Genomic DNA, 8580 nt, shown 5'->3' with positions numbered 1-8580 from the left:
GCATTGTAGGCTATAAATGCCCTCCGCTGGCTGCAGATAATTGCAGATTAACAATAAACAGTAATGCTAATCTGAGGTACCTGTCTAGTTTTATTCCATAAATATATTGTTTTTATAGACGTTATTGGAATAAGAGCTTCCATGTACGCTTGTGGCTGTTGACATGAATCAACATGTTCTGAATGCCTTTTTAAAAAACCCACTACCGCCGTCCACCTTACCGTGATCACAGAATTACCACTAGGCCTACACTCTGCTTAGGTTGAGCTGCCGCTGAGTGCCTCACATTGAGCGGGTGAAATCTGATTTCTGCTGAAAGGCCTGCACTAGAGAAGTGACATGGCAACAGGAGATTAAAAGAAATAGTCAATGCCACTCTCTGCTTATTACTATCACAATCACACACCCCCATATCAACCAATTAGCTTCCAATCAACATCTTCAACACCAAAGCTTCCTCAAGCCCAATCTTGCCGACCAGGTGTAATGCACTCTAAAATAACGGCTTTAATGAAAATGTCAATCCCTTAGGTTTAGGGATATAGTGGAGGCTAAACGCAAATAAACTCAGTTTGTCCACCTCTGAAATTTGGATAAGAGACAGGCATATTTTTTCTTGCCGTTTTCACACCTTTAGTGATACACACGTTAAAAACATCTTCACTTTGCAACCACTACACTTCCTCCAGTAGCCTTCTACTTGATCTACAGAATGCAGATGACACCCGCACAGAACAAATGCTTCCCCCAAAATGTAATTGCGGATAAAAAAATACACGAAACCGGATGGAGACATTTCACTCGCTCGACGGTCCCATACGAAAATGTAATACCTCCCTTTTGAAAATTCAAGACATTTCAGACAATTTAAGACTTTTTTAGGTCATAAAAACCGAAAGTTGTATTTAAGACTTTTTAAGGATCCACGGGGACCCTGACAAGAGAGTCTGTATCACCCGAGACAGTGAGAATAGCTACAGCTGCATCGGAGAAGTCTGGCAGGTCAATTTCTTCTGCCTGAAGAACATGACAGTAATTAGTTAATGAGTAGAGTAGTCAATGAAAAACACTACATGTGTATTTAATATAATATGAAATACCAGTGAATGAAAAGTTCAGGTAAAATTCCCAAATATGACATTCTTGGTGAATTACTGTAGTATGAATTAACTGCTATTCTGGTGGCTAGGAAGATGGTTGTGGTTGTTGTCTTTTGGCTGCAAGGTAGTATCAGAGGGGGCTGAATAGAAATACAGATATATAGAGAAGACAAAGTAAAAAAAGAAGAAAGAGTGAAACAGGACAAACAACTTACATTCCAGGTCTTAAAAAATCCATCTTCCCACAGGAAGATGGGAAGGGCCTGCAGAGTAATTTTCCTTCTGCTGTTGACATTGACGTCTTCCTAGAAAGACAGAGGGATTGTGGGGTAATGGGAAGACAAATCAGCAGAATATTAATCCTATGCATATATTAAACAAGACTGTAGTACAGGTGACATAAATACAAGATTAACTCCTTCACGCTCCTGATATGCAACCTCCTGCTCTGTCTTTCTATGAAATCGTAAGAGATGAATGTTCAGTGCATTAATAGACTGGAATGAGCAAATGCGTGAGTGGTGTATGCATGGTAATGGGCTGACCCTTGAAAACTGACTGTGATTTAACTAATAATGGCAAAGTAACTGAGCCTGTGTCTCGGAAGAGGCGTCACATGACCTGCATAGCCAACACGTTTTGAAAATGCCACATAAAATAAGTCTTAAGGTGTCATCCCTTCTTTGATACAAAAACATCACTCAACCCTAGCCTTTGTGTATCCATGTGGAGAGATGCAAAGGGATAACATTAGGCTAGGCTATTCTCATTGGTAAATAAATGCTTACAAAATATCACTATAACTTTGTGACACTAGTAAATGGAGGACAAGTAAGTTATCACTTACCATGGTGTGATGGTGGTTCCCTGCACAGAACTGAAAAGATGTCACACAGCCATCTGGTCCTGAGGGGAAAAATATTATGAACAGTATTATTTCACTTTTTTGAACAAAAGTCAGTCAGACAGTCTCTTCATCTCTCTGTATAGGCAGGCCTATCAGAGTCAGACGTTGCCATTGATCATGCTTAGGCTATTGTCAGTAAGTTCAGAGCTACAACTTGGCTTCCTATCCATGTACAAAACTGGAATTGACGTTAATATAAGACATATGCTATTGCTGCAGGGTTATTCTTCAACTATGGTACTCTGACCTGGTGATTTTTAGAAAATGTAACATCTTTCAGTAAAAATCTTTTTGCATGTTAATTATCTACTCTTTCTAGAAACTTGCCCTAATACACACTCAGTACACAGTGAGGTGAAGCACACACTAATCCCGATGCAGTGAGCTGCCTGCTACAGCCACGCTCGGGGAGCAGTGAGGGGTTAGGTGCCTTGCTCAAGGGCACTTCAGCCGTTCCTACTGGTCGGGGTTCGAACCAGCAACCCTCCGGTTACAAGTCCGAAGCCCTAACCAGTAGGCCACGACTGCCCAATCACACGTTTCCAAAACACAACAAAACGTGTGTTTTCAAGCAAAAATAACATCTACTGTTCCAAATGTATTTTATTAAATATTACACATATCAGCCAAAATATTCAATTGATTAATTTTCCAGAAATGTTGTATGTTGTATTATTTTTACACGTTTAACTTAAAATATGTGTTGTGATGGAAATGACATGAGTGTAGTGGAGATGACAATGACATACATAGACAAATTTAAAAGCATTACTGTAAGATTTAAAACAAAAAAATGCATCCCTGCCATATGTTATGTAATTATGATGTTTTTTTCTACTAGATTCTTTAGTAGGCCTACTATGAAGCAAATAAACTGTGTTATTAGGGCAATGTCATTTCCACCACCAAAAACAAAAAAGTAGTAAATATTTTTTAGTTTTTCTTATTTCTTCCAAGGACAAGAAAAGTATCATAGTTGAAGAATTACCCTGCAGTGTTACTTTGCATTACATCTAGCAGCTAAGGCGAATCATGGCAGCTTATGGTAGGCTACTAATAACATGTTTAAAAGTGCGCTGCCTGTTTGTGCGTGTCATGTGTTTGATTTCCAACTTATGAAATGTTGCTTTGGTGTCTAACCTGCACGGCCAAAGTAGGCCACACCAGAAATGGATGATAAAGGATCTTTGGTAATGCTAAACCATACTGTTTGTCACTAAAATAGTGCAACAACAGGCTGGCTGGCTGGCTGGCTGACAGCTCAGACAACAAACTTTAGTTAACTCGCTAAAACATGCAGCTAGCCCGCAAAAGGTCTCTCTTACATAACCTACACTTTAGCTGAGGTCTGCCCGCTGGAAGACGGTACACAAATAAATAAACAAAGTACACCTACGGTACATTAAGGCGTGTTCTTACCTTTGTGTAGAGGCTATAAGGCTTGCAGCCTGATGATGATTGATGGATCATCTCACTGATTGCTTGCAGCTTGCCTCCCTACATCTGGGTGCGCAGCAGTCCTTGCAAACAATTAGTCTTAGGCCTACGATGTCAAAGTGTATCAGCTTACAACTGCCACAATCGATTTTAGACTAGTTCATTCACCATTCATTGGGATTTATGATTTTATTGGTTTATGTTGGTTTGTGTAGGTTATTAGCCATGCTGATATGAACCTAACCAATGCAGTTGCACGTCTTTATTACGTCAGACGTAATTTCAATCCACTCTTGAAAGAAATGAGTTTTGGGGTCAGTTCTACTCATATACTAAGAGCTAATCTTGTCAAAATAATCAATAACTGGGAAACTAGTTGAGTGAACTTGAAACGTTTGTGGTGCCTGAACAATATGGCAGCTTTGAGTACAGCTCTGCAATTTTATTGAGTTTAGAACATTGTTGGGGAATACAGTGTACAGTGTGTGTGTGTGTGTGTGTGTGTGTGTTTGTGTGTTTGTGTTTGTGTTTGAAACATGTTGCCACCAGATATCAGTAAGAATTAGCATCTCCTCCAGGGCACTGCTTCAGTGGCCAGCCTTCTCCTGAGGTTCCTCCAGGATGTCCAGCAGCAGGAGGAGGAGCAGGTAAGACCATGATGTTGTCCTCAGTCCAGCCTTGGCCGCTTTGCCCCCTTGCCTCGCTGCATTAACATGATTGGGGATGAGCGATGACTAACTCTTCATGAAAAGGCAACCTCCCTTAGGTTACAGTTCTCACTAAATTAGAAATAAAACATGTATGTCCCTAGACACACACACACACACAGTTTGTATTTTATGTTGATGTCTCTTGGCATGCCTGTGAATCCTTCTCATATGGATAGGGCAAGATATGACATGAAAGGGTGACGGACAGAAGCCTCTTTATAGAGTGAATAAAAAATATCCTGTTGTAATGTTCTCAATATTACTATCAGCAATCTACCCATATTCAGGTGATCCCGGTAAAACAAAAAAAAGTGTAAGGCCAGACATTTGCATACCTAAACTAGTGGAAAGGTATCATATTGACAAAAGCCTTTGTGATCAGCAGCACCCCTGTTTATACATACAGTGAACTAGAAAGCCTCTGGTTTCACCTGCAATTTGGTGTTGGTTCTCGTCACCCTGCTGAGGGCCTAACTCAGGCCGGGGCTTCTCCTGGACCACAGGAAAATACATGAACTCTAACTGTATTTGTCAATTTCTCAAATGTCATTTGTTTGATGGCCAACGCAATTCTCATCCTGAGGAGCGTCCGTGCCATCCTTTACACAACAACCTACCCATATCCACGTGTTTGCAATTAACATGATTGCTCTGCTACTTTCCTCACCTGTATTTAAGAAATTGATTGTGTGTAATTTTGTCATATTACCTTTTGTCAGGCTGCAGATGACGTTGACATGTTCGCACCTTGTCACCAGTTTGTAACAACAATCACACCCCACACACTCTGTAAACATGGCAAAGATGAGAAATCGTTGATAGAATGGTAATTAACATTATTAATTATAAACGTCCAACAGAAACATTATGATCCCAGTGTACGTTCATTAAAGATAATTGTAGCAATGATTAGAGTATTGGAATATTAACCGTTGATTCAGTCCCTTCTTACAGAGCCTTGTGTTCATCTTGATCCAACACAGACGTGATTAAGACATAATTCACCGACAGACCTAATTGGAGTAAAAATGGAACTAATGATGAACCCTCTCCTCTGTATCCATTGTGTAATTGAAAATAAATGGGTTTGAGGGGAGACACTGTGTGTCCTCTAGAACAAACCAACTTAAAAATAAGTGGCTTGTAAAAAGAAAACAGTCATCTTTAAATAATTAAGCACAGCATGTTGATGCTGCATTCCAAAAAGACGACAAAAAACAACAACAACAAAAGCAATGAGTATTTACTGGTTAGCGAGATAGATGGACAGTGATAGAGACATGAAATGGAAAAACAGAGAGGAAAGAGAGAGAGAAAGAGAATGAGAGAAGCAGAAGGTGAGAGGAGATTCTGATGAAAACCTGCCATTGCTCACACAATCCTTTAATGTAGCTTGAGCTTGGGCACCATGTGTGATGTGAGGAGTGCGAGCAATCTGATGGAGGTGGATTGGCTGCCCAAACAGCCTGCCATCTCATTTCATCCCATCCCATTCCCACCTCAATCAGCGCTCCATCATACAGCTCTCTTTCGAGCGCCTGGCCACAACGACAGCACTTGCTTTCCTTTAATGACACAAACAGTAGTGACTGGCGGCCATGTTTTTTTCTCCCCTCTGCTTGACTTGCAGTCCATGATTCTTATCCCACACACTTTTTTTTTTGTCAAATTCAGCGAATTGCTCCTCAATCCTCTGACGGTCCGTTCAGTGTTTGCGCAAAAACAAAACCTTGTGGTGTTTGCACTTGGTCCTGACTGACGAGATAAAGTCATAAACAATCTCAGCCAATCAACACAGTGCTTCAGCAGCACTGAAGGGATGATGGAGATTTGATAGGCTGTTGAGGTGAAATGTCAACAACCATTTGCAAGACCAAAACTGAATCATGGACTGTACCTTTTAATAGACTTGGTGACAAGGGGAGAAAATATGGGAGACAACTGAGCACTGCCATAAACTAAGATATGAAATATATGCCCAGTGATATGACTGGGTAGGTTCTCTAGTGCACAGCCATCCTGTAATCATCGCATGATTTGAGTGTTTCCGCAGGGTAAATACTCATCGAAATACAAGGTGTAGCGTTATTGCCGTGCACTGTCGTGTTGAAACCTGACATTGCCTCCCCAAACATTGTTTCGTCGGGGGACACAGTCAGTCGAGGAGGGGGGTGCTGAACATACCCACATAAATGATCCCCTCATTTTGCATGCAGGCACACCGTTGTTTACATATCGCATTGTGGACTTTGCCGACTTTGAATATGGAAATCAGGTCTTGTTCAGAAGATCTACATTTAAGTCATGCTACGCCCTCCCTCCACACACACACACACACCGCCCCACACAAAAGTGTAGGGTGATGTTGGCTCTGCAGTGTGAGAACAAAAGAATAATGAAAAATGTCAATATCTTTGCTAAACACCTGAGGTTATGATGTACACGTAAGACAAAATGAGTGTTGAACCACTGTGTTTTGCCGGTGATGTTCCTTGAGTGGTCGCTGTGTACACTCTTAAAATGAATGTGCTGTCCCTTTCTGGACACAGAAATATGTAAAAAAAAAAACAAAAGACAAAAGTTGTGTTGTTTTCAACGCAGTTGTGTTATTTTCAACACGTATTGTGTAACAAACAAAAAAGGAAACAACACAAACTGTGTTGTCCCTATCTGTACACAGAGATGTGTTAAAAACAATGCAAGTTGTGTTGTTTTCAACACATTTATTTTAAGAGTGTAGGGATAAGCATTCCCCCCACTTACATAATCCCTTTCCTCTGACTAATCAATGGAGACTCAGTAAACTCTGCTCTGCTCTTTCCTTCGTAATGAGTTGCAGATCATTCAGACGTGACTCACTCCATGTTTTCTTTCAGAGAAAAAAGAAAGTCTCTTCACCACTTGAAAAAATATACAGGGAATAACTTCATAAACACAAACAAGAGCTCTGTCTCTAATGTAATACAAATGAGGATTAAGGAGACATTAAATGCATGTTAAATGTTTAAATATACTTGAAGAGCTATCGGGTTGGTCTAGTTTTACAACAACAAGGATGTGTGTGCATGCATTTGTGTTTTAGTGTTTATTTCCACAAACAAACACAGATGCACTTCAGTTAAACCACTCACTGAGGACATATTCACGGATGTCCAGTCGACATCTTTCTATGTGGCCAACAGAAGAGTCCCAAAAAAATAATTGGTGAGAGATGAGGGTCACTCTTGCACACAGGCAGTTGCCTTCCACATATTGGCCCTTTCCAATCTTAACAACCCTACAGAGGAAATCATGCTTGTCAGAGGCATAATGATCATGCCAGTACCAGTTTTAGAAAACATTGTGAACTTCTTTTAATGGGGTGTGCTTGTTGTGTGATCTTCATCAAATAGGAAAAGCTCACTTCAGTGTGCATGAATCATTATAGACTTTACGAAAAGGTGGGATAAATGTACAAAAACAGATTCCTTGATGCTTATTGTGTTATAATTTTAGAAATGACATAACCCTACAGGCCATATTTAGCCACTAAGTAATTTGTAACCATAACTACATCATTAAAGGTGCATTTCTGTTCAGTTAGTTTTATGGTCATATTTATGCTCAGTCTATAAGTACATTTTTTACTTTGTATACAAAAATATTAAAAAGATATATCTTTTTAAATATGTTTACTCCTTTGAGCTATTTACATCAGTGCGATACAGTGAAAATGTGTGAGGCAGCCAGTAGACTAGATCCTAATCATTAACTCCAGCCATTAACGTTGTTATTCCCACCACTAAAATGTTGACAAACGTTACAAAGTGGTTCTCTGTTGGTAAAACCAACGACAGCTAGATCACTTCCTCACTCCCCCAGAATAACATCCATCCATCCATCCATCGCTCGTTGGCCTCTATGGTCCTGGCTGGAGTGGTGGGGGCTGCTTTGCATATGATTGTATCAGGTCCTCAGCTGCTGGGTCTCTGCCACGGTGAGAACCCACTGGGCTGCACTCTGCATTGGTAATCTCCAGCGTCTGGGGTTCCAAGCCTGGAGAGGTCTCTAATTGGCCAGCCTTTCATTTGTATTGTCGGAGGCCCGGCTGGAAAAGGTCTGACCGTGGAGGTCACAGAGCAGTCCTCGGCCTCGCTTGACGCCTGCCCTTTACTTATCCAGATAAATTATTTATCACATGGTGCTGCCATCGCGGCGCGTGGGCCAAACTCGCAAAACACCGGAGGGGCCCTTTTCAAAATTCACGTTGGCAACAAAACATGGCTACTGCTGTTTCAAAAATATGTCATGTCCTCTTTTTTTTTTTTTTTTTATCTAACCAGCAACACAAATGTAGGCTTAAGCTTGTTGGCGGTTTACAATATCTCCAAGCAATTGCCCTCAAAACCTATTCACACCAAGAGGCGAGCAAACAAGCACAAACTAC

The 8580-nt window shown here is 40.7% G+C and overlaps 1 long non-coding RNA gene across 1 annotated transcript; it reads right to left on the bottom strand.

Annotated features, from left to right (window-relative positions):
- Nucleotides 1-943: 943 nt before the first annotated feature.
- LOC121695707 lies at nt 944-1967 on the bottom strand. The gene is made up of 3 exons (XR_006026141.1): nt 1948-1967; nt 1316-1405; nt 944-1017 (listed from the first exon to the last, which is right to left on the bottom strand). It is a non-coding gene; the product is annotated as an uncharacterized LOC121695707 (long non-coding RNA).
- Nucleotides 1968-8580: the final 6613 nt, after the last annotated feature.

The sequence above is a fragment of the Alosa sapidissima genome, chromosome 21 (genome assembly GCF_018492685.1).
Source record: "Alosa sapidissima isolate fAloSap1 chromosome 21, fAloSap1.pri, whole genome shotgun sequence".
NCBI lineage: Eukaryota > Metazoa > Chordata > Actinopteri > Clupeiformes > Clupeidae > Alosa > Alosa sapidissima.
Note: the sequence above shows the minus strand (reverse complement) of the source record. Positions and strands in the feature narration are given on the sequence as shown.